Source organism: Sus scrofa, chromosome 9 (assembly GCF_000003025.6).
Source record: "Sus scrofa isolate TJ Tabasco breed Duroc chromosome 9, Sscrofa11.1, whole genome shotgun sequence".
NCBI lineage: Eukaryota > Metazoa > Chordata > Mammalia > Artiodactyla > Suidae > Sus > Sus scrofa.
The window spans coordinates 32267123-32294477 of NC_010451.4; the positions used below are offsets into that span (position 1 = coordinate 32267123).

The 27355-nt window shown below is 35.9% G+C and overlaps 1 long non-coding RNA gene across 8 annotated transcripts in view; it reads left to right on the forward strand.

Moving 5' to 3' along the window:
* Nucleotides 1-27355, forward strand: part of LOC102166056 — a 104560-nt gene that overhangs the window by 61352 nt on the left and 15853 nt on the right. For 7 of the 8 annotated variants that reach the window (XR_002335606.1, XR_002335612.1, XR_002335610.1 and 4 more), the window contains one exon: nt 20276-20416. This is a non-coding gene — a long non-coding RNA (uncharacterized LOC102166056). The remainder of the gene's footprint in view (nt 1-20275; nt 20417-27355) is intronic. The other variant, XR_002335611.1, reaches the window with a different exon arrangement.

Consider the following 27355-nt stretch of genomic DNA (forward strand, 5'->3'; position numbering starts at 1 on the left):
GTTGTTTAGACAAGCAACTCTTAAAAGTTAATAGTGATATATTCAGTTTCCTGATTTTTGGAGCATGTGGTCAGATATGGATGTGTTTATAATCCACTTTTCAGTATTGTTCTTGACCTTTTTGGATGTTATAATGGAAAAAAATTGAAATGATTCCTACCTCTGAGGAAATAACAAGCTAGTGGGAAGAAGTGGGACAAAAGCAAATTAAAATACTCCATATTCAAGAACAAACAAGAAAAACTTGTTGTCACGAGACACCCTTAATTATTTGAGGGGCAAATCTTAGTGTTTCATAAAATTGAATGACTAAAAGCATGTACACTCAATTTTATAAAATATTTACCACTCAACATTCTTATAAAAATGATTAATTACCCCATAATATTCAAGTGCTCTGAAGTTGTTTCAGAAATAGAACAGAAGCAGTGGATATGAATTGAAAATTGGCATGATATTAGCTTGATGTTTCAATTAAGGCTTCCCAAATGGGCACTAGAACTACCCATCTGGATTTGAAAATAGTTTCCAAGGGTCACCCCAGACCTAGTGCATTAAAATGTCTTGGTTTCAAGTTTTTGTTTTCGGAAAGCCATACAGATGATTCTGATGCCCAATCAGATCTGAGAACCGTATCATAGGGACTTATCTCAGAGCTACTCTAAGCCATTTCTAGAATGCACCTAAGGGTTTTGTAATCAACTCAAGCTACAGAACTTTAAGAGATCAGTTCCTCATTGTATTCTGCATTTCCCTGTAATATAGCTTTCTGGAATTCTAGGAATATGTGAGTAGGGAAGAATTTATGATTAACTCACTCACCAAAACATTTCCAAAACCACGCTGAGGATACCCTGTAAATACATCCACTCTGAGGTTATCTCTGAACTCCAATAAATCAATCTAAATCTCATTTCTTCACTGCCTCAAGAGAAAAAGATATCCAGTGTAGATCTGTGGGGTTCATTGAGCATACCCATATACCCGTGTCTTGGAAGGGCTGATAGCTGCTAGTGGTGATTCCTGAGTCCTGCAACTTCCTTAGGATGTGGCTGTAACAAGTCAAGAGCTCTTTTAGGATTATCAGAAGTGTTAGAAGATCAGTCAGAAATACGGCAATCGAGGGTAATTTATCTGAAATGATTATGACCTTTATTTTCACTGGAAAAATAAAAAATGACTTGTTCAGGAAAATCTTCTTCCACAAGACAAAAACTTTAATACTCCTGTTTATAAAGAACAATAAAAGAAGCATCGTGCATGGAAGTCTTGTGAAAAAACAAACCGGGAGAAAATATTTGCAGCATAAATAAAAGATGAAGGATGACTAACCATCCTGTTTATTAATAACAAAAAAGTAATAACCCTGGGAACACAGAGAAAGTGTATGAACAAGTAACTCATGTAAGAAAGAAAAAATGGCCAGGAAATCGAACATACCAAGCTTATTTCTGCCTAATTGTTTTTCATGTTCTATTTCTTTTTAAAACCCCATGTCCTGCAGATATTCACATGACTCATCTTCTCACTTCCTTCAGGTCTCTGTTTTAATTCCTTCTATTCAGAGATACCTTCTATACCCGCCCCCATATGATTCTCTATCTCCATCCTCTATTTATTTTGATTCAGAGAATTTATAAACACTTGACATATGTGTTGGTTTATTTATTGCATGTTTCCCTGGAGGAGAATATAAGCTCCATGAGAATGGGGACGTCTGTTTTACATACCAGTTTAAACCCATTGAAATACCCATCTAATAAGTTAGCCTAATAGCAGCGCTTAGAAAAGGTCTTGACAAGAGATGAATCTCCAAAGTATACAAACAGCTCATACAGCTTTATATATATTAGAAAAAAATAAAAAAAATGGGTAAAGGACCTAAATAGGCATTTTTCCAAAGATAAACATATGGCAAAAAAACACATGAAAATATGCCCAACATTGCTATTTATTAGAGAAATGTTAATGAAAACTACAATGAGGTATCACCTCACACCAGACAGGATGGCCATCATTGAAAAGTCTACAAACAATAAATGCTGGAGAGGGTGTGGAGCAAAGGGAACCCTCTTACATTGTTGGTGGGAATATAAGATGATATAGTCACTATGGAGAACAGCATGGAGGTTCCTTGAAAAACTAAATATAAAAATTCCATAGGATCCATAAATTCCACTTCTGGGCATATATCCAGAGAAAACCATAATTCAAAAAGATACATGCACCTGCATGTTCATTGCGGCACTATTAACAATAGCCAAGACATGGAAGCAACCTAAATGCCCATCAACAAAGGGATGGATAAAGATGTAGTACATATACGCAATGGGATATTACTCAGCCATGAAGAGAACAAAAGAATGCCACTTGCAGCAACATGAATGCAACTAGAGATTATCATACTAATTGAAGTAAGTCTGACAAAGACAAATACCATATGAGATCACTAATATGTGGAATATAATAGAATGATAAGAAAAAAGAACTTATTCACTAAGCAGATACAGTTGCCAAAAGGGAAATGTTGGGGGGAGGGATAAATTAGGAGGCTGGGATTAACATATACTCACTACTATTTATGAAATAGATTACTAACAGGACTTACTGTGTAGCACAAGGAAATCTACTCAATATTGTGTAATAACCTATGTGGGAAAATAACCTGAAAAGGAATGGAGATATATATATATCATATATATATATATCTGATTCACTTTGCTGTACACATGAAACTAAAACAAACTGTAAGTCAACTATATGACAATAAAATTTTTAAAAAGAGACATCTTATATGTTGTAAGTACTCCAAAAAGAGTTTGCTGAATTAATGAAAAAACTTACTCAACTAATAATATAGGGAACTTTATTAAAATAACAGTGTGATATATTTTTCCTGTATATTGGCAATTTTTTTTCTTTTTATTGCCACACCTGTGGCCTGTGAAAATTCTCAGGGCTAGGGGTCAAATTGGAGCTGCAGCTGCCAGCCTACACTACAGCCACAGCAATGCCGGATCCAAGGTGCATCTGCAACTTATGCTGCAGCTTATGGTAATGCCAAAGGCCAGGGATCCAACCTGCATTTTCATGGACATTATGCCAGATTCTTAACCTGTTGAGGAATGTGGGATATTGGCAATATTTTAAGATTAATACTATCTAGGGTTGATAAGGCTACGGTGAATTAGTTTCACAGATACTACCAAATTGCTCTCCAAAAAATGACACCAATTACAAATTGAGTATATCATATTTAAAAGCCATATATCTTTATAGGAGTTCCCATTGTGGCACAGCAGAAACGAATCTGACTAGTATCCATGAGGATGTGGGTTCAATCCCTAGCCTCACTCAGTGGGTTAAGGATCTGGTGTTGCCCCGAGCTGTGATGTAGTTCACAGATAAGGCTTGGATCCCACTTTACTGTGTCATAGGCCAGCAGCTACAGCTCCAATTCCACCCCTAGCCTGGAAACTTCCATATGCCACAGGTGCAGCCCTAAAAAGCAAAAAATGAAGTAAAATCCATATACCTTTCAGTAAGGCACAGATAGCAATAAGGCATGTATACGTGTTTTTGTAACAGTGATAGTGACAGAAAAAGCTAAAAAGAAAACTAAATGTGCACCAATGAGAAAGTAGTTAAATTATTACATCCATATGATGATACATCATGAGACTATTAAAATATGAAGGTAAAAAGGAATGGGACAACATGGCAGAGTAGGAAGATCCAGGACTCACTTCCTCCCATAGATCCTCCAAAATTTTAATTACGTATAGAGAAACTATCTCTTGAGAATATCCTGTAGGCTATCAGAAAAGACTTTACACAATTGAAGATAAAAAGGAAAAGCTATATTGAGATGGGTCGGAGGGAAAGAAATACAGGTTGGCCAGGATTCACCCCTCATCCCCTGATGCTGTGACCTAGAGGAGGAGGGATAGCACTTTTTTTGTTGGTGTGGTTTTTAGGGCCACACCTGTGGCATATGGAGGTTCCCAGGCTAGGGGTTGAATCAGAGCTACAGCTGCCAGCCTATGCCACAGCCACAGCAATGTGGGATCCGAGCCACATCTGTGACATACACCACATATCACAGCAACACCGGATCCCTTACCCATTGAGTAAGGCCAAGGACTGAATTCATGGATACTAGTCAGGTTCATTTCCACTGCCACAATGGGAACTCCAGGAGGGACATCACTTGTAGCTTCCCATGAAGACCAAGGGCTCTGAACCCCCACATTGAGCTTCATAGCCCAGGTGGACCTACACTGGAAACAAGAGCCCCTGAAACATCTGGCTTTGCAAATCAGCAAGGAGAGCTAGAAGGCTACGGGAAATCCAGACATCTTTCTTAAAGGCTGTGGGCAAAAATTCTTTTGCTGAGTCACAGCACAGAGGCAGCAGTCTGAAAAGCACCCAGTGAGTGAAGAAGATTAGTTGACTAATTTTTATTATTTATTTTTAATTTTTTATTGCAGTATAACTGATTGACAATATTACAATAAGTGTATAGCATAGTAATTCAGTATTTTTTATTATAGTTAACTTGCAATGTGCTGATTTGATTCACTATTAATATACATTACAAAATGATCACTATATGTTTAGTTACCATCTGTCATCATATAATGTTATTAAAATAGTATTGATCATATCCTCTATGCTGTACTTTACATCCCTATGACTTACTTAGTCTGTAACCAGAATTTTGAACCTCTTAATCTTACCTAATTCACTCATCTCCCCAAAAGTCCCCACTGCTCTAGCAGCCACCCATTTGCTCTTTGTATCTGTGAGTCTGTTTTTGTCTTGTTATGTTTGTTCATTTCTTTCTTTTGTTTTTTGGATTCTACATATAAGCAAGATTATATGTTATTTGTCTTTCTCTGTCTGACTTACTTTACTTGGGTTAATACCCTCTAGTTCCATCCACGTTATTACGAATGGCAAATTTCATTCTTTTTTATGGCCAAGTAATATTTCATCAGATATAATATATGTATATATGTATGTGTACATGTACACCATATTGTGTGTGTGTGTGTGTGTGTGTGTGTGTGTGTGTGTGTGTGTGGAGAGAGAGAGAGAGTCTTTATCCATTCATCAATTGATGGGCATTTAAGTTGCTTCCATATGGGAGAGCACCCATAAGACTATCAGCTCACTTTTCAGCTGAAACTTTACGAACCAGAGGAGAGTGGCACAACATATTCAAGATACTGAAAGGAAAAAATTTACAACCAAGAATACCATATCCAGCAAGATTATCATTCTGAATTGAAAGAGAAATAAAAAGTTTCCCAAAAAGCAAAGGCTAAAGGAGTTTATCATCACTAAATATACCTTATAAGGAACATTTAATTTCTTTAAACAGAAAAGAGAACATTATAACCAAAAATTAAAATATTATGAAAGAAAAATCTCCAGTAAAGGCAAAAATACAGTGAATGTAGTGGATCAACTAGCTGGCATTAAAGTTAAAAGACAAAACTAGTAAAATAATATATATCTACAATAATTAGCTAAGAGATACACAAAATGAAAAGAATGTAAAAGATAATGTCACAGACAAAAAATATGAAGGGGGTGTGATAAAAATGTAATGCTTTTGGAATGTACTCAATATTAAGTGACCACTAACTTAAAATAGGCTTATATATACATAGGTGGTTATATAAAAACCTCATGGTAACCACAAAACAAAACCTAATAATAGATACACAAAAAAATAAAAAGAAAATACTAAAGAAAGTCATCAAATCACAAGGGAAGAGAGCAATAGAAAAAGAAAGGAACAACAACAATAAAAACACCTCAAATAACAAGAAAATAATTAACAAAATGGCAATAACTACATACCTATTAATATTTACTTTAAATGTAAATGGACTAAGAAGGAAGTTTGTAAAAATACAGACATAACTCTTGGGACAAAAAAAAAATCTCAAAAAAAATCTAATCTTATATCTAAAGGAACTAGAAAAGAAAGAATAAATAAAGCTTAAAGGAAGTAAATAATAAATATGTTATTGGAAATAGGTGAAATAGGTACTACAGAAACAGAAAAGGATCAGTGAAACTAAGAGCTGGTTCTTTGAAAATGGAATTAATAAATGTTATTCAGAATCACAAAAAAGGAAAAAAATGGCCCATATAAATTAAATCAAAAATGAAAGAGGGGCAGTTAAACTGATACCATAGAAAAACAAAGGGTCATAAGAGACTTTTGCAAATAATTATATGCCAATAAATGCACAACCCAGGAGAAAGGGATAAATTGCTAAAAATATAAGATTTCCCAAGACTGAATCAGGAGAAATAGAAAATATGAACAAACAAATTTCCAGTAATAAAATTAAGTCAGTATTTTAAAAAATCCCAGCAAATAAAAGCCCAAGGTCAGATGGCTTCACAGGTGAATTCTGCCAAATATTTAATAGAGTTAACCCCAATTCTTCTCAAATTGTCCAAAATTAAAAAAAAAAAGAAATCAAAGTGGAAGTAATGCTTCCAAATTCATTCTAGAAAATCAACATAACTTTGATACCAAAAATTAGAAATGTCACAACAAAAATTACAGGCCAATTCTCAACAAAATATTAGAAAACAAAATATTAGAAGGATCATCCACCTTGATCAAGTGGGATGTATTCCAGGGATGCAAGGATGGTTCTATGTCTGCAAATTAATCAATCTGATACATTATAAATTGAAGAATAAAAATCATATGATTATCTGAATAGATGCATAAAAATATTTTGATAGAATTCAACATCCATTTATGATAAAAAAAAAAAGCCTCCACAATGTGGGTACGGAGGCAACATACTTAATATAATAAAGGGCATATATGCAAGCCTATAACCAACAGCATTCTCCAGTGAAAAGCTGAAAGTATTTCCTCTGAGATCAAGAACAAGACAATGATGCCCATTCTTGCCATGTTTATTCAACATAGTTTTGAAATCCCTAGCCGTAGCAATAAGACAAGAAAACAAAATAAAAACATCCAAATTGGAAAGGAAGAAGTAAATCTGTCACTTCTTCAGATAACATGAGATAGGCACAAGCTAGGAGAAAGGGACAAATTGCTAAAAATACAAGATTTCCCAAGGCTGAATCAGGAAAAATAGAAAATATGAACAAACAAAGACTACACTATAGACTACACAAAAAACCTATTAGAAATAATAATAGATTCAGTAAAGTTGCAAGATAAAAAAATACAGAAATCTGTTGCATTTCTACACACTAACAATAAAGTATAAGAAAGAGAAATTAAGAAAACAATCAAATTTACAATTGCAGCAAAAAGAATACAATATCTGGAAATAAATATAACCAAGAAATGAAAGATTTTACTCTGAACACTTATAAGACATTGATGAAAGAAAGTGAAAATGATGCAAACAAATGGAAAGATATATAATGCTATGGACTGGAGGAATTAATATTGTTAAAATGGACTATATTACTCAAGGCAACCTACAGATTCAATGCAGTTACTTTCAAAATATCAAGGGCATTTACAAAACTAGAACAAATAATACAAAAATTTGTATGGAAACACAAGTGTTCCCAAATAATCAAAACAATCTTGAAAAATAAGAACAAAACTGGAGATATCATAAGTATACTGCAAAGCTATAGTAATCAAAATAGTATGGTACTGGCACAAATACAGACACAGATCAATGGAATAGAATCAAGAGCCCAGAAATATACCCACACTTATATGGTCAATTAATCCACAATGGAGACAAGAATATGCAATGGGGAAAAGACAATCTCTAACAAATGCTGTTATAAAAACTGGACAGTACATGAAAAATACTTAATCTGAACTACATTCTTACTCTATATACAAAAGTAAACTGAAAATGAATTAAAGACTTAAATTTAAAACCCCTAAAACTCCTATAAGAAAACATAGGCAGTGTGTATGCTCTTCAGCATTAGTCTTCGCAATATTTTTTGGATCTGTCTCCTCAGGTAAGGGAAACAAAACCATAAATAAATGGGAATAATCTAAAAAGCTTTTGCAAATGGAAAGAAGGCTTCCACAAAATTAAAAGGCAGCCTACCAAATGGGAGAAAATATTTGCAAATAATATATTTGATAAGGGTTAATATCCAAATTTTCTTAAAAAAAAAAACCTCACAACTCTCTCTATATATACAAAATACAGTTAAAAAATTAGCAGAAGACCTGAATTGAAATTTCTGAAGAAGACATACAGATGGCCAACAAACACAGGAAAATGTACTCAACATCACCAATCATCAAGAAAATGCAAATCAAAACCATAATGAGGAGTTCCTCTGTGGTTCAGTGGGTTAAGGATCTACCACTGTCAGTGCTGTGCCTTGGGTCTCTGTTGTGGCACAGGTTCTATCCTTGATCCAGTAACATACACATGCCATGGTCAGGGACCAAAAAACAAAACCCAAAAACCTCCCCAGAACCACAATGAGATACTACTTCACATCTGTCAGAATAGCTATCATCAAAAAGACAACAAATAAGAAGTATTGGAGAAGACATGAAGAAAAGGGGAACTCTTGTACACTGTTGGTGAAAATGTAAATTGTTACAGCCACTATGAAAAAAAAATGGAGGTTCCTCAAAAAATCAAAAATGGAATTACCATATGATCCAGCAATTATGGCTATTTAGCCAAAGAATTTAAAAAAACACACCAGTTCAAAAATATGTGTGCATCTCTATGTTTATTGCCACACTATTTACAATAGCCAAACTATGAAAGCAATCTGGTAGGTTATCAATAGATAAACTAACGGATATGAAAAAAAAAATATATATATATATATATGCACCAGAGGATATCATTTTGTCATAAAAAATAATGAAGTTTTGTCATTTGTGACAACATAGATGGGCTGAGAGAATATTAAGCTAAGGGAAATGTCAGACAAAGAAAGATATCACTACTTATGATTTCACTTGTATGTAGAATCTAAGCAAACAAACAAATAAAGAGAAACAGCCTTTTGATGCCAGAGGGAGGGGGTGAGGTTTGTGTGAAACAGGTAAGGCTATTAAGAGATAGAAGATTCCAGTTTAAAAATATATGTCACAGGATATAATATGTAGCATAAAGGATAATACTGTAATAATTTTGTAAGGTGAAAGATGGTTACTGGACCTCTCATGGTGATCGTTTTGTAATGAATTTGATTGTTGGATCACTATATTGCACATATGAAATTAATGTTACATTGTTCATCAAGTATACTTTAGTAAAAATAATCAATAAAACTCAAGAATAAGAAGAAAACTCAGCTTTTAAAAAAACCCAAAAGATTTGAACAGATACTTCACAAAGAGCATATACAGAAATCAAATAAACACATAAAAAAGATGTTCAAAATCATTGGTCATTAGTAAAATGCAGTTTAAATCACCAGTACTACTATATACCTATTAGAATACCACTATATACCTATTAGAATGGCTGAAATAAAAATACTATATATATTTATATAGTTTTATATTATATATAAAATATATTTTTATAATATACAAAATAATATATATATTTCATATATATATATTTCACATATATATTTCACATATATATTTCACATATATATTTCATATATATATTAAGTAGCAAAGATGCCTAGCAACTGGAAACATTCTGTTAGGAATGTGGAATGCTAACAGCCATTCTGAAAACCTGTTTGGGAATTTCTTGTAAGTTTACCATGAATTATTGTATGACCTAGCATACCTACTCCTAAAGAAATGAAAATTTATGTTCACACAAAAACCTGTCAAATGCTTATAGCAGCATTGTCAAAAACTAAAAACAACCTGACTCTCCTACCACAGGTGAACTGATAAACAAATTGTGATTTTATCCATACAGTGGATGCTCAGCAATAGAAAGCAAGGAGCTGCTGATTTATGCAACAATATGGATGATCTTAAATGCAGCTAAGTGAAGGAACACACTTTACAGTTTCCACATTTGTGATGCCATGTATATGATGTTCTGGAAAAGATCGAACAATAAAGACAGAGAACAGAAGGTAGTTTCCAGGGTGTAGTAGGGTGAAGTTGACTGCTAAAGGTGCAACATGAGGAGGTTTTTATGATAAGGGAATTGTTCTGTGTCCTGATTGCGGTGCATCTTTGACTCCATACATTTCTCAAAACTTACATAATTGTATACCAAATAAGTGAACTTAAAAAAAGTAAACTTAAGAATTATATACAAACACTATCCTTCCTGAAGTATGAACTTAGAACTATATAATAATCCATAGTAAATATACAGTAATTTACAGTTTAAAATTCCTTTGTGTTTCATCAAATCTTGGAATTTAAATTATACATCTCAGAGTTCCCATCGTGGCTCAGTGGAAATGAACCGGACTAGTATCCATAAGGATGTGGATTCGATCCCTGGCTGGGTTAAGGATCCAGCATTGCTGTGAACTGTGGTGTGGGTCACAGACACAGTTCAAATCCTGCATTACTGTGGCTGTGATGTAGGCTGGCAGCTACAGCTCCAGTTCAACCCCTAGCCTGGGAACTACCATATGCTGTGTAAATGTGGCCCTAAAAGACAATAAGTAAATAAATAAATAAATAAAGTAAATAAATAAAATTATACATCTTGATTTGTCTTTATTTTAACATAAATATTTTTAATCATATGTTAATATAAAGGTAAATGTTTAATAGATGTATTGGAACAAGAATTTTAAAAATCTATAAATCTACATTAATAATATAAAGTTCTCTGAGAGCTACTTTCTGAAATAACAAATGCAAAAGGATGATTCTGTTTCTTTATTTTATTTTATTTTATTTTCCCACTGTACAGCAAGGGGATCAAGTTATCCTTACGTGTATACATTACATTTACTTTTTTTTTCCCCAGCCTTTTTTCTGTTGCAACATGAGTATCTAGAGAAAGTTCTCAATGCTACTCAGCAGGATCTCCTTGTAAATCTATTCTAAGTTGTGTCTGATAAGCCCAAGCTCCCGATCCCTCCTCCTCCCTCCCCCTCCCATCAGGTAGCCACAAGTCTTTTCTCCAAATCCATGATTTTCTTTTCTGAGGAGATGTTCATTTGTGCTGGATATTAGATTCCAGTTATAAGTGATATTTGTCTTTGTCTTTCTGGCTCATTTCACTCAGTATGAGATTCGCTAGCTCCATCCATGTTGCTGCAAATGGCATTATGTCATCCTTTTTTATGGCTGAGTAGTATTCCATTGTGTATATATACCACCTCTTCCGAATCCAATCATCTGTCGATGGACATTTGGGTTGTTTCCATGTCCTGGCTATTGTGAATAGTGCTGCAATGAACATGGGGGTGCATGTGTCTCTTTTAAGTAGAGTTTTGTCTGGATATATGCCCAAGAGTGGGATTGCGGGGTCATATGGAAGTTCTATGTATAGATTTCTAAGGTATCTCCAAACTGTTCTTCGTAGTGGCTGTACCAGTTTCCATTCCCACCAACAGTGCAGGAGGGTTCCCTTTTCACCACAGCCCCTCCAGCACTTGTTATTTGTGGATTTATTAATGACGGCCATTCTGACTGGTGTGAGGTGGTATCTCATGGTAGTTTTGATTTGCATTTCTCTTATAATCAGTGATGTTGAAGCATTTTTTCACGTGTTTGCTGGCCATCTGTATATCTTCCTTGGAGAAATTTCTATTCAGGATTCTGTTTCTGAAGAAATTATATATATGCATGAACACCACAAAAAAAAAATAAGAATAACATACACTAAACTATTTTAAATGGTTCCCTCTGGGGAGGAAAAGATTTGGACAGGTTTGGGTGTGAAGTGGGTACCAGACTTGAAATTGCTTTATATACTTTCCTATTTTTCATACAATCAGAATGTATGTATTTTATTACTTATAGAGACATAAGATAAAAGGAAAATTGAATCAGACAGATTAGGAGAAAATCTTGAGCTAATGAAGAATGGCTTCTACCATTTTTATTACCACACCTTCAGGATGTGGAAAAAAAAAAAAATGGAACTGCCAGTTCTGCTGCATCAAAGAAGGATTACAAGACATAGCCACTTACTAATAACGAAGGGAAATGGCCTCTTCTCACTTTGATGTTTGAGACCTTCATGGCCCTTCACAGGGACTTGCTGGGTCACTATGTTCTCCTCTTGCCTCTGAACTGCCCTGATCCTTGGTCACTTGAGTATCTCTGTGAGTCAGATTTTAACGACAGAGGCATTTATTACTTGCCAGAGAAAAGATTCTCTGAGATAATTCTAGTCATATGACGGTAGTATTAGTAGATTTTTGGGAATAGACTAAGAAAACAATCTCTTTTGAAAGGGTTCTGGTTAGAACAGTGTCTAGGGAGAAAAATGAGAATAAATATGTGTGTGTGTGTGTGTGTGTGTGTATATATATATAATTTATTACATTCCCAGCAGAGTCTTAGGGTGTGTAACTTTAAAAGATATGTTTTTTTTTGATCAGTTTACCAGCTTATGAACTCTTAAAGTAGGGTGACAATACTTCTCCATTTACCTGAGATTTAGGGGTATTCTGTGGTAAAAGACTTTTAGTTGAAAAACCAAGAAAGTTCTCAGTAAACTGGGGCAAGTTGGTTATTATACAAGTAAGGAGCAAGACTAATTGATTCAGCAATTAATTCAGTAAGTATTTAACAAATTCCTAGCACATGCTGTGTAATGTGTTGTATGCTAGGGATTATTGCATAGAACAAAAAATATATATATCTGTATATATATAGTTCCCAACTTTGCAGAGTTTAAAGTCTTTTCTTAAAAGAATAGAAGAGTAATACTGATTATGCCACACTGATTTTTCCATTACTGTATGTGGCTTAAGTGCTGTTGTTACTCAGGGAGAGAAAGCTACAGTGTCTGCGGAAAATTGCTGTGGAAGAGAAAGGACTTATGCAGATTCTCAAAAATATGACTGAGTTTCCATGAGCTAAGCTCATTGCATATGGTAGATATGCAACATATATTCTCAACAGATGTTTGTTGAGTTAAATTAACATGAATTTTTGAGCAAACTTTTTATTCATTGATTGAAACCGTAGAAAAGGATAAACCCATATGATTTGGAGTCTGGCTTCTGTTTTGGGCAGACTCTCAAATGTTACTGTAGTTACATGCTCTGAAGTCTTGTCCTCTGACTCTCCAACACAAGATACAGAACCTTGTTTATTTACTTAGAAATATTGCACTCTGGTGGACTGGCTCAAAATAATTTTGGGTATGTAGCTAGTAGGTAGATTAAATATTTATGTACAATAATCATGGCTGCCTCTTTCTTAAATGAAAGGAACTGTTTAAACTGATGAGCAACCAGAAAGATTTGGGAGAACAGAGAAGGCCAAGTTGGAGTCCTTAGTGGATAATTTTCATCAAGCTGTGGTGGTTTGATGATTCACTCTTTTCTCTGTGTGCCAAGACTGCAAAGTGGACATCATGTTGATGTCACTGCTCAGGATAAGTATTGTGATATAATGTATGAAGCACAGTGTTGGGACTTGGGAGGACCTGAATGCTTCCCAAGCTTCTATGTGACTTGAGAGAAGTCACATGAACCTCTCTGTCCATAGATTCCTTATTTCTAAAGTTACAGCGTTGAACAAAACCATGTATAAGGACAGTTCTATCAATGATAGTCTGGATTTTCACTCTTTTTTAACTCTAGATACCTTTATCATTAAGATACCATACTTTCTCAAATTTAGTGGCCTTTATGACATGCTACAGCATAATTTATGCTATTTTATGGTGGTGACTTTTTAAAGACATGTTTGGAAATACTTTAAATCTCATCAGTAATATGCCTCCCCTTACACTATAGGTGGTAAAACAGGGAAGGAGGAATGAATCTGAGAACGTTGACCCCAGAAGACAATCCTTAAGAAGCCATATAAACTGTATTTCAGAATATCACATTGGTGGGAGGGAAAGGCAAAGAATTACCTGTGGTATTTTTCCACTGGTTAAAGGTTTATTCTCCAGAGCATTGATACCTTTATTTTTCTGTGTTACACATGTATGAACATCATGTGTAGTCGCGCCGCATAAGTGAGAGGTACATTGCACCTGCACTAACATGAGAAATGTTTGGAGGTTGCCTTAGAGCCCACTAAGAGCTGATCACTATAACAGCAGCAAGAGCAAGAGACAAGAGAGAGGAGGACTAGAGGTTTGAAGTGATACTTAAGAGATTGCTGGTTCGTCTTTGGGGCAGGGAGCTAGATGAGGGAGATATTCATTTTAATCTCAGAGGGAAGCTTTTCCAGTATTATGAGATGGAATGGAGCTATCCAGTTCTGCCATTAGACTCATATATGAAATTCCATCATGGAATCAGATATGTATTTGATTTATGGTTCATTAGTTACTAGGCTTTTTTTTTTTAACATGAAAAAAATCACTTAGATCTATAAAAATGTTATGGAAAGGTGGAGGAGAAATCTTTGGATTTGTATACCTAGCCCCTTCCTCTGACAAACTAATATGTAGTGGCTATAGGTTCCTCATTCTGTAAATTAAAAAAAAAGGATAAATGTGTGCCAGTGTTCAGAATACGTAAGAAATAAATTTAACATTTAAAATCATGTAGACTGCTAAGCTGATCTATATGGTGTAAATGTTTTCCCACTTTGTCTAATGGATGAGAGATGGGGATGGGCCTAAAATCTGATTTATATGTCCTGATTGATGTGTCCCTTGTAATTATTGAGGGGTTCAACCGCAAGGTCATAATAAATTACCCTAAGGAAGATAAAAGCCTGACCCCAGAAAGTGGTCAGCATGACTTTTCTCTGAGTAGAGACTTTGTGTTGTTCCTGCACTGAAACTCCCTAACTTCTTTTTGACTTTTGCCTATGTAGGTCCATTGCCATGAAAAGCTAGCCAGCCTGTTGCCATTCAGTCTAGGGCAGGAACAGGCTTCCCTATCAACCTAATGCTTACCTCTTCTCCCCAGTGTTGTGTGTTTACACTGTGATGCATTGCAGGCTGTAGTTCTTAAATGATCCAAAACCAGGAAACCTTTGTCTTCTCTAACCTGCATCTCTTGGCTAAAAGAAAGCAGGAATTGAGATGAAAGCAAACAATATGCCCTTTCTTTAAATCTTTCATTTTTCCTGACATTCTAACTTGTATCTAAGTCTCAAGGTAGGAAGCATCAACTGTTATAATTATGCTTGTGAATCAGAAATCGCCGATTAATCCTAAGCTGTTGTCAGTGGTGTGGATTTAGTTGTTTCTGGCAACATAGGGTGGATCAATAGATGTCTGTTTGTATAAGGAGCTTGCTGGGAGAGAATTCAGCCCAAGGAAGACATGAGCAAGAACCAAGTATCTGATTTAATATAAAAGCTTAAGTGGTCAGAGTGGAATGTAGCAGAGCACAGTGAATGATTGATTTATTGCATGGCACCACCAACCTTGGTCTAGATCCTTGCGGGACAAAAAAAAGGGGGGGGATTAAAAATGCAAATGACTGTTGCTTTACTAAAACTCTGTTGGAGGTCAATGAAAATAAGTGTTTGCTCCAGTGTTTTATAGACTGGAGTAGAGCCTGTCATTCAGCGTTGGCAACCAGAAGATTCCAGTGATGAGAAGCAGTGTGCAAGCAGGAAGTAGCAAAGCATAGAGTTGTTAGAGGGGCTCAGCATCTCTTTCGTGGAAAAGGACTAGATTATTTTGGGGCACTTATGAGATACTGCAAGGACTTCAAGGAATTGAGGTTCTGTGTTGATGAGTGGAAGCAACTGCGATGAGGTTTGGCTTAGAGTCTAGGAAAAAATGGGAAAAGTACACTTAGTTCAAGAACACACAACAGGTGAAAGCCCCTTGACACCTGTGAAGTCGTAAAAATTCCATTTCTTTCCTCTTCCTCCCACTGCCCATGCCATGAAGGAAATGCCTACATAGACATGGAGCTCGGGCTGTGGCCAGTTTCACTAGTGGCTACGTAATGGTAAGACAGCTGTATTGTTAGTGTTATTTGAAAGAACTCTAGTGCCCTGGAGTCACTGGGGATTCATTCATAAATACTTGGATAGGTATCTGCATGTCACTGGAAATGGTGATAAAAATTCGTGTGACTACATTTTTCTAAAAAGTAGGTGCAAAATATTCATTAGAGTCTCAAAGATATAAATGACTCTCCCAAAAGGTTTTAAAAAACTTGTCTAGTGAGGGAGAAGGCATGTAAATGAAAAACAATTTTGATAAATTATGCATTTGTTACACAGAGCCAAGAAAGTTCATATAAATGAAATTGTGGGCAGTGGAGGAGTAGATTATGATCGAGTTGATTTTGTAGACTGACTAAATGAGAGGACAGAAAAAAATTCTATACAAATTGTTCTAGTAGATACAAGGGCATTAAATAGCACAATACTTTGGTGTTCCTGAAAATAATTTGGTGTATCTAGGTTTTAGGGTAGGGGAGCAGAAGAAAAAGCAGGCCATGAAGGAGTAGACTTGAATATCGAGCCCAGAGATATAAGCAAGCCTTTTGTGAAAGACACCCAGAGTTAGAAATCCTTTTGTTACTTCACACAATATTCAGGATGAATATTGGGTCAATACAGTTGGGTTTAAAATTTAGAAGTCTTAATCTGTAGCGAGAAGATAGATGAGGACAAGCTGGATACAAAAAGAAGTCTATTGCCAGGTGAAAGGTAATGATGCCTGAATTGAAGCTGTTAGTGAGGTTATAAACAGGATAGACCCAAGGGAAGAAGTGGAATCCATAGACCTTGCTAACTTTCTGAAAAGAGGAATGAGTGAGAGGTTAGGATATCCCAATATCTCAGTGCACTGGAGATCAACTTATAGGATAGGGATTTTAGGAAGAGAAGCCTGTTTGAGAGAAATCAATATGGAACCTCACTTACAGGGTTGTTGAAAGATTGAACAACTTAAACAGTATAAAGCAGTGGGACCATTGCCTGTAACATACTATTCAAATTATGCTGTGTTTTAATTCAGGAAATGAGATGATTAGACTTATGATGTGAAATGATCATTCTCACCTCAAAGAGGGGAATAATTTTAAGTTTTTGCAAAAGTGTGCAAGAATACTAATTTTTCAGTGTGGAGAACAGTTGGATGTGTGCATTGGTTGTGGGTAAGCAATGAGATGGTGTTCATGGTAAACACCTTATTGAATTGAAAGAGCAGAGTTTTCAAATTTTGAAACAGAGAACCTTACATGATCCCTTAGCTTTAACATTCTCATTTAATATACAAGTAAGCTGAGGTTTAGAGAGGTTAAATGACTTAAAGTCCCATGGCTAGTTGAGAGACAGATTTGGGAGGAAACATCAAGCCCTTTAGATCTTATTCACTTCTCCCTCTGTGTCCTTAAAGGACCATGAGACCAACAGATGAGTGATCATCAAGCCCTGAAGTTTGTTTCTTAGACCTCTCTCTCTGTAGCAAGTCTCATTCAAGCTACCAGGGAACACTGTGCCCTGCCTTTAAATAACCTCCCCAGGCACTATGCACATGTTGAAAGATTTTCATGGATTTTGTTTTCCATCTCACATTTTAAAAGACCAAAGGAGCTCTCCATTGAGGATATTCTATCTATTTTCCAAGTTCTGACCAAATCCTTTAAGCGAGATGAAAAACAAACCACCTTCTTGAGTGCAAGTGCTTCTTAGGGATGGCAGCGACCTGGGAAATGTGTTTTACAGAGTGTCCCATAATATAACCTTTTAAGAACTTCTTCAAAAGCAGCATTTTTCACGGTGGAAAATGGGGAGCAATTTTGATGCTGTTTCCAATCCAGGAAAGCTTTCAGGGTCTCTGGTTCCATCTCTCTCCACCGATGCATTGTTTATCAGAACTTCACAGATGGCCTTGTGTGTCTCTACATTGAATGGTAGAATCATGGGACTTGGTGCCAACATTGTTTGTTCTGTGCCTTTGAGCAAATAATTTTATCCCTTTTCATCCACTTATGAAATGAGAAAGATTAAGTGGGTGTTTTAAAAACATAGCTCTCAAGTATGACATGACACAGTATTCAACAGACTTAATTCAGAAAATGGAACTCAAAAAAGTACTTATTATATTATTTTCTAAATTTTAAAAAACTTATGGAAAATAATGTCATTTTTTAATTTTTCTTGGAATTATTAGCATTTAAATGTATAACACAATATTTATTATGCTGGTCTATTCACATCTATCTCTTGCCACTATCAGAATATCATGTTGGTGAAGGACACTAATACAAAGATTGCATACCAGAACAGTGAATATCAGTTGAATCCCTTTCTCTAGAATTAAGCAGACTGATGATCAGGGTTGGATTAATATCAAAGGACAATAGACACTTGCCTTATAAGCTTACCTACTTGATTTGTGCTTACCTCTAGCATTTGTGGGAAAGGGAGCACACAGGTCCTGCCGTCCCTAGGAAGGGGGCTTCCATGTTACCTGTTCATTAGGGAGCGCTCATTTTCAGCCACCACCATGGGTTTAATAAATAATATTCTGAACCAGGCCCAGTGCAAAATGTGTGATTAATGTTTGTTTTCTTTAAGGAGGGAGTTCAGGTTGACAGAGTTTATTTCACATTGTATCCATGTAGAAGGGAGGATGAGGAGAAAGGAGCATTTCAGCAGAGTAATAGAACTTAGCAAAAAATGCATTAGGGGTTTGAGATTATTGATCTAATACTTTCATCGTTTGTTAGACTATAATTCTTAAGCACTTCCTGTTTATAAATGTATGTATTATCCACAGATTTTCTTAACAATTTGCTGAGCATAGAACAGAGAGGACTAGTAGTATAGTTGTGATGGTGAAAGATATGAATGGGTGGCATCCAGTACCTAGAATATAGTGTGCACTCTGAAAGGCAGTGATTGCATTAAACATCTGGTCATTTTGAGGAGCAATGATTCATTCATTTAAGAAAAATCCTAGGAAGATTGTAGAATTAGAAGAGCTAATCACTGCCTTTGACCAGTTTGAATTTTGGTATGGGAATCAGTCCTCTCCCACATTTTCTCCACTATGAATCAAATTGAATAAATTGTCAGTATCACTGAAAAACCTAAAACTTATCATTCTCATTTTACTGCATTGCATTGGGTTCAACTCATCTTTATGATTATGAGCCTTGTGACTTTAGGCAAATTACTTAACCTCTTACTTTCCAACGTCTGGTATGTGGGGCACAGGGAGGGCTGTTTTTTAGATCATGGAAGGGTTTAAAAAAACGTCAGAACATTTTAAGCCTAGGAATGACAAGGTATGGCTTACTTTTTAAAAACTACTGTATTTGGAGGATATTAGAAAAATTTGAGGAGTTCCATTGTGGTATAACGGAAATAAATCCGAGTAGGAACCGTGAGGTTGCGGGTTTGACCCCTGGCCTGGCTCAGTGGGTTGAAGATCCAGCGTTGCCGTGAGCTGTGTTGTATGTTAGACTCAGCTTGGATCTGACGTTCCTGTGGCTGTGGCATAGGCCGGTGGCTACAGCTCCACTTAGGCCCTAGCCTGGGAAACTCCATATGGTGCAGGTGCAGCCGTAAAAAGACAAAAAGACAAAAAAAAGAAAAAGAAAAGAGAAAGAAAGAAAGGAAGAAAGAAAGAAAAGAAAGAAAGGAAGAAAGAAAAGAAAAGAAAAATTTGAGGGAATTCCCATCATGGCTCAGCAGTTAATGAACCTAACTGGTATCCATGAGATAGTGGGCTCAATCCCTGTCCTTGCTCAGTGGGTTGAGGAGTCAGCATTGCTGCTTGGATCTGGTGTTGCTTAGTCTGTGGCCTAGGCTGATGGCTGCAGCTCCGCTTTAACCCCTAGCCTGGGTACTTCTATATGCCATGGGTATGGCCCTAAAAAGGCAAAAAAGAAAAAAAAATAAGAAAAATTCAAATAAAAGATAAGGAGATCTTAGACTAGGATGGCGACAGGAAGCATGGTGAGAAGTAGTCAGATTCTGGATCTTTTTTGAAGGGGGGAGTCCGCTAGATTTCCTTGTCAGATTGTTTGTGGCACATGAAAAAAAAGAGCCAAAGATAATTCTAAAGTTTATGACCTCAGCAACTAAAATTAAGTAGTAACAGCAGCTCAGATGGAAAAGTGGCAGGTGAAACAGAATTGGTGTGTGCCTGTGTGTATGGTGGTGGCAGGGTTTATTTGCAGTTCAGCTTTAACATATTAAGTTTGACATTTCAATTCCCCTTTTTTCCCTTTTATTTTTTTTTTATGGAAGGCAGATTTAGCCAAACAATCTCAAGACTGTTAAATAGGCAAAGAAGTAGTGAAGAGGTATGGACAATAGGCTCCTGTGAATCTCCAGCACCAGCTTCTCCACTTACTTGCTGTTGGAACTTTTGGAAGACACCTTAATCTAGTGAGTATCAACTTCACGATCTATAAAATGAACACAATGATATATAATTTCCTGAAGATGATATAAATACTGTAAGTGAAACAACTGGCACACAGGGTACAATTAATAAACGTTGTCTACTATCGTTATTATTGGTAGTATTAATACTAAGTATTGTTCCAAGCATAGCTAGTGAGTTATGACTTCCTTGATGCTGCTTTAAACTCTGTTCTCAATCTGCTCCCTGGATTATAGATCCCAGAATAATGTTCCCTAGGCCTATCCACCTCCCTGCCTTGATTAGTACACTGTGTTGTTCTTCCATTTTCCACCCATAGAGTTGCCTCTATCTTAGTCTAATATCCCCTTTTCTTAAAGAAGACCAGGTATTAGTGGAGTCCAGATCTACATTTTGTTTATTTGTTTGTGTTTGTTTTTTACGTTCAGGTATTTAATCCAATACATTAATATTGACTTGTCCCTGATAGATAGAAGGCTATAGAAACAGGGTGAAGCCTTTTTCCTAATGTTATTTAAGAAAATATGATAATAATAGGGGGAACTTCATACCCCGAGAATGAGCTGTGAAACTAGACCCAGCCCTTCTGGCTAAAGGATTAGAGAAAAACATTGAGAAACCCACCAGGGACAAGAGTAAATTTTGGGAGGTCCCATGAGTGTATTTGTCCCTACCCTCCCCTTTTTTTTTTTTTACTAAGGGTTCACCTTTGAGGATGCAAAAGCCTTAGTTCCAATTTCTTCTTATAAGACCAAATCAAGTCTGCAGCCAAAACTCGTATGATAAATTCCCATCCCCTTAGTGCTGGGGCTTCCATCAGCATCAGACTTCTAGAATTTTTTTGGTACCTTGGATTTTCCATTCTGTTTGGAAAATTCAGCTAAGAATGTACAGTATACACACATAAGCACATTTTTATAATCTATCTATGTATATGAATGTCAAAAGATAGAGTGGCTTCAAATATTACCTCTGTCCTATTTTTTTTCAGAATAAGGATTGATATGCATTAAGCTTTCTTATTCTACCCTCTGTGTATGTTAATCTCTTGTATTTTCCATATATTTGGCTCTTTTGCTACAATGTAGATTTCTTTTTCTGATATATTTTCCAGTTCACAAATTCTTTAGTTTTGTCAAAGTTGTTGTTACAACCATCCAAAGATTGTTCTAAATATTATTGATTTATTTCTTGAATTTCTACTTGACACTTTAATTTTTCTGTCATTCTAGTTTCCTGTCCCCTGTGTTGATATTTAAGTTTGTTTTTTATTACCTTAAATATAGTAAACAACTATTCTGTGTTCTCTGCCAATCTATTTCAATTGCTATTTTGCCTGGTTTTCACTCATAATGTCTTGTTTTATTTAAAATACATTTTATCATATTTTTACTGTTAGCTGTGCATCTTCATCATACATTTGTTTGTGGGAATCCTTTGATGTGTAGGATAAAGGCAATTTACTTAATGCAGATTTGCTTTATTTACTTCTCTAGAGGCACTACCTGTGTGAGATCATTTTAACTAAAATCAGCATTTAAGATATTTTGCCTTACCCAGGCATGGGAATTTGAGGTAGAAATCTCTAAGTTAGCTTACATCTCACTTCACAGGGGTGTTTTCCCCTTTCAGTCAGTGCCTTGATTGAAACAGGCACTTTTTCTTAACAAGAGAGGGGTTAGGAGGTGATGAATTTATTTCTAATTCACTCTAAAACTGAGAGTGTGTCTGCTGAGGCACTAGTTTTATGAGGATAGGGTCTCCTTTATCCTCTTTGCTTTGGTTGGCCTTGCACTGTTTATTTTGCTTTTATCCCCCAAAAAGAAAGAACAAAGCTCAGGTTCTGCAGACTTAACTGTTCAGGCTGAAAGCTTGTTTCTATATTCCTTTAATTATATAAGTTCTTGACCTCATGTGGATTTGACCTTAATGTTGTGTACATGCTTTTTAGTTCATTGATGATTTTATATTTTACTAGAACTTATTAAAATTGAAGTATATTTATTGTACAATATTATATAAGTTACAAGTGTAAAATATAGTGATTCACTATTTTTAAAGGTCATACTCCATTCATGGTTATTATAAATATCAGCTATATTTCTCATGCTGTACAATATATTCTTACAGCTTATTTTATACTTAATAGTTTGTACCTATTAATCCCCTATCCCGTATTGCTCCTCCCCTTCCCTCTCTCCACTGGTAACCGCTGGGAAGTTTGATCTAGTTACTAAGTCTATCACTACTGAAAATGGAAAGTCCCTCCAAACTAATTTCCGCTGGCAGCCATATGATCTGATTTGTTCTCTAATTTTTCATGGTACCTCAAAGCTGAAAATCCTTTAGAAGATTTCTGTTTCCCTTAGGATGAAGTAAAAATGTTGTCCTGCCTTACAAAGACCTGCATGATCTACTTTCCTAATGCTCCAGTGTCATCGCATGCCACATTACCCCCTTGACATTCTGTTCTTTAGTCAGACTGCCCTTTTTGCAGTTCCTTGCATGTCTTGTTCAAATGACTGGTAATTTTGATCAAGATTTTATCTCTAATTTAAGAACTTCTGTTTTCCTTTGGTAGGTGCTATTTATGTTATCATGGTAAGGTATGAGATGTGCCACTAAATGTGGTATCCCTCAGCTTAACTCCTAGGAATATTTGATGCCTACCTCTCCAAAAGCTCCTTTCTGCCCTTCCAGCCCATGTGCCCCTGCAGAGCTGTAACCTGTAAGCTAATGCTGCTGCTGACTATTGCTCAGCTGAGGTCAGGAAGAGCAAGGAGACAACTGGTCCACCTGCTTTGAACATAGTGACTAAGGCAATAATTTTAATTATTTCCCTAGGGCTTCAGTCTGCTCACTATATTTCCTGGTACTAATGTGAAGAAAACCTCAGTCTGTTTTTCCCCATAAGTTTCAGACCAAAATTCCTTAATTTCAGAGTGAATATGATTGCTTTTACTTATTAATTTATTTAGAAATTGTTCACATATTGCCTGTGATCGATTTTATGTATCAGCATGGCTATACCACAGTACTCAGATATTTGGTCAAACATTATTCTAGAAGTTTCTGTGAAGATATTTTCATGTGAAATTAAAGAATATTCTCCTCCAAAATATGAATAGGTCACATCTAATCAGTTAAAGGCCTTCCCGATATTCCCCAAAGAAAAGGGAATTCTGCCAGTAGACTGCCTTCAAGTTGAACTGTAGCAGCATCTTCGTAGGTCTCTAGCCTGCTGACCTACACTGCAAATTTTGGACTTACCAGACTCTAAAATGACATGATTATATATATATATTCTTTATTTTTTATATAATTAAAATTCCACACCCTCTCCAGCATTTATTTGTAGACTTATTAAGGATGGCCATTCTGACTGTTGTTGACCAGTATGAGGTGGTACCTCATTGTAGTTTTGATTTGCATTTCCCTAATAGTGATATTGAGCATCTTTTCAGGTACCTAGTGGCCATCTGTCTTTCTTAATTGGAGAAATGTCTATTTAGGTCTTCTACCCATTATTTGATTAGGTTGTTTTGTTGTTGTTGTTGAGTTGTATGAATTGTTGATATATCTTGGAGATTAAGCCCTGTTGGATGTATGATTTGTAACTATTTTCTCCCATTCTTTAGGTTGTATTTTCATTTATGGTTTAATTAGGTCCCAATTTATATTTATATTTTTATTTCTGTTGCCTTGGGAGACTGACCTATGAAAACATTTGTATGGCTTATGTCAGAGGATGTTTTGCCTATGTTTTCTTCAAGGAGTTTTTTGTTTTTGTTCTTTTAGTTTAGTTTAATTTAGTTTTTTTCTTTATTGGTCTGCTCCTGCAGCATATGGGAGTTCCCAGACCAGGGGTTGGAAAGGAGCTGCAGGTGCCAGCCTATGCCACAGGCACAGAAACAGCGATGGGGATCTGAGGTGCATCTGTGTCCTACACCACAGCTCCTGGCAATGCTGGATCCCTAATCCACTGAGTGAGGCCAGGGATCAAATCCACATTCTCATGGATACTCTTTGGGTTCTTTACCACTGAGCCAAAACAGGAATTCCCTCTTCTAGGGGTTTTATGGTATCATGTCTTATGTTTAAGTCTTTAAGCCATTTTCAATTTATTTCTGTGCATGACGTGAGGGTGCATTTTAGTTTCATTGATTTGCATGCAGATGTCCATTTTCCCAGCACCATTTGCTGAAGAGACTGTCCTTTTCCCATTTTATGTTTTTGCCTCCTTTGTCAAAGAGTATTTAACCATAGGCTTCTGGATTTATTTCTGGGCCCTCTATTATATGTTCCATTGATCCATATGTCTGTTTTTGTAGCAGTACCTCACTGTTTTGATTACCATAGCTTTGTGATATTGTCTGATGTCTCAGAGAGTTACATCTCCTGCTTTTTCTTTCTTTTTTTTTTTTACTTTAATGATTTTTATTTTTTTCCATTATGACTGGTTTAAAGTGTTCTGTCAATTTTCTACTGTACAGCAAGGTGACCCGGTCACACATACATATATACATTTTTTTCTCACATTATCGCACTCCATCATAAGTGACTGTATAGCATAGTTCCCAGTGCTATACAGAAGGATCTCATTGCTTATCCATTCCAAAGGCAATAGCTTGTATCTATTAACCTCAAATTCCCAGTCCATCCCACTCCCTCCCCCTCGGCAACCACAAGCCTGTTCTCCAAGTTCATGATTTTCTTTTCTGTGGAAAGGTTCATTTGTGCTGTATATTAGATTCCAGATATAAGTGATATCATATGGTATTTGTCTTTCTCTTTCTGACTTACTTCACTTAGTATGAGTGTCTCTAGTTCCATCAATGTTGCTGCAAACAGCAGTATTTTGTTCATTTTTATGGCTGAGTAGTATTCCATTGTGTACATATACTACATCTTCTTAATCCATTCATCTGTCAGTGGACATTAGGTTGTTTCTATGTCTTGGCTATTGTGAAGAGTGTTGAAATGAATATGCGGGTGCATGTGTCTTTTTTAAGGAAAGTTTTGTCCAGATATATGCCCAAGAGGTTGGATTGCTGGGTCGTATGGTAGTTCTATATATAGTTTTCTGAGGTACCTCCATACTATTTTCCATAGTGATTGTACCAATTTACATTCCCACCAAAAGTCCAGGAGGGTTCCCTTTTCTCTACACCCTCTCCAGCATTTGTTATTTGTGGACTTATTAATGATGGCCATTCTGACTGGTATGAGGTGGTACCTCATAGTAGTTTTGATTTGCATTTCTCTAATAATCAGTCATGTTGAGCATTTTTTCATGGGCTTGTTGGCCATCTGTATATCTTCTTTGGAGAAATATCTATTTAGGTCTTTTGCCCATTTTTCAATTGGGTTGTTGGCTTTTTTGCTGTTGAGTTGTATAAGTTGTTTGTGTATTTTAGTGACTAAGCCCTTGTCAGTTGTATCATTTAAAACTATATTCTCCCATTCTATAAGTTGTCTTTTTTATTTTTTAAAATTGTTTCCTTTGCTGTGCAAAAGCTCATCAGATTGATTAGGTCCCATTTGTTTATTTTTGCTTTATTTCTGTTGACTTGAGAGACTGACCTGAGAAAACATTTGTAAGGTTGATGTCAGAGAATGTTTTGCCTATGTTCTCTTCTAGGAGTTTGTTAGTGTCCTGTCTTACGAGTCATTTTGAGTCTTTAAATCATTTTGAGTTTATTTTTGTGCATGGTACGAGGTGTGTTCCAGTTTCATTGATTTACATGAGGCTGTCCAGTTTTCCCAGCACCACTTGCGGAATGGACTGTCTTTTCTCATTTTATATTCTTGCCTCCTTTGTCAAAGATTAATTGACTGTAGGTGTCTGAGTTTATTTCTGAGTTCTCTATTCTGTTCAATTGGTTTGTATGTCTGTTTTGGTACTGCTACCACACTGTCTTGATGACTGTGGCTTTGTGACATTGCCTGAAGTCTGGGAGAGTTATACCTCCTGCTTGGTTATTGTTCCTCAGGATTGCTTTGGCAATTCTGGGTCCTTTGTGGTTCCATATAAAATTTTGGATTGTTTGTTCTAGTTCTGTGAAAAATGTCATCAGTAATTTAATAGGGATTGCACTGAGTCTGTAGATTGCTTAGGGTAGTATGTGGCCATTTTTACAATTTTAATTTTTCTAACCCAGGAGCATGGAATATCTTTCCATTTTTTTTTGAATCCTCTTTAATTTCCTTGATTAATGTTTGATTGTTCTCAGCCTTTAAGTCTTTTACCACCTTGGTCAGGTTTTGCTTTTTTTTTTTTTTCCTTCAGGATTGCTTTGGAAATTCTGGTCTTTTATGGTTCCATGTAAATTTCTGATTATTTTTTATATTTCTGTGAAAAATATCATAGGTAATTTGATAGGGATTGCATTAAATCTATAGATTACTTTGGGTAAAAGGGACCCTTCTACACTGTTGGTGTGGATGTAAATTTGTACAACCACTATGAAAAATGAAGTGGAGGTATCTCAGAAAAGTAAACGTTGAACTACCATGTGATCCATCAATCCCCCTCCTGGGCATATATCTGGACAAAACTACAATTCAAAAAGATATATGCTCTCCTGTGTTAATTGTAGCACTATTCACAATAGCGAAGACATGAAAACAACCTAAATGTTCATTGGCAGATGGATAGATTAAGAAGATATAGTACATATAGACAATGGAATACTACTCAGCCATAAAAAGAATGAAATACTGCCATTTGCAGCATCATAGATGGAACTAGAGACTCTCATACTAAGTGAAGTAAGTCAGAAAGAAAAAGACAAATACCAAATGATATCACTTACATGTGAAATCTAAAATAAGGCACAAATGATCCTACCTCCAAAATAGAAGCAGACTCACAGACATGGAGAACAGATTTGTGGTTGCCAAGGGGGCAAGGAGGACAGAGTGGGAGGAACTAAGAGTTG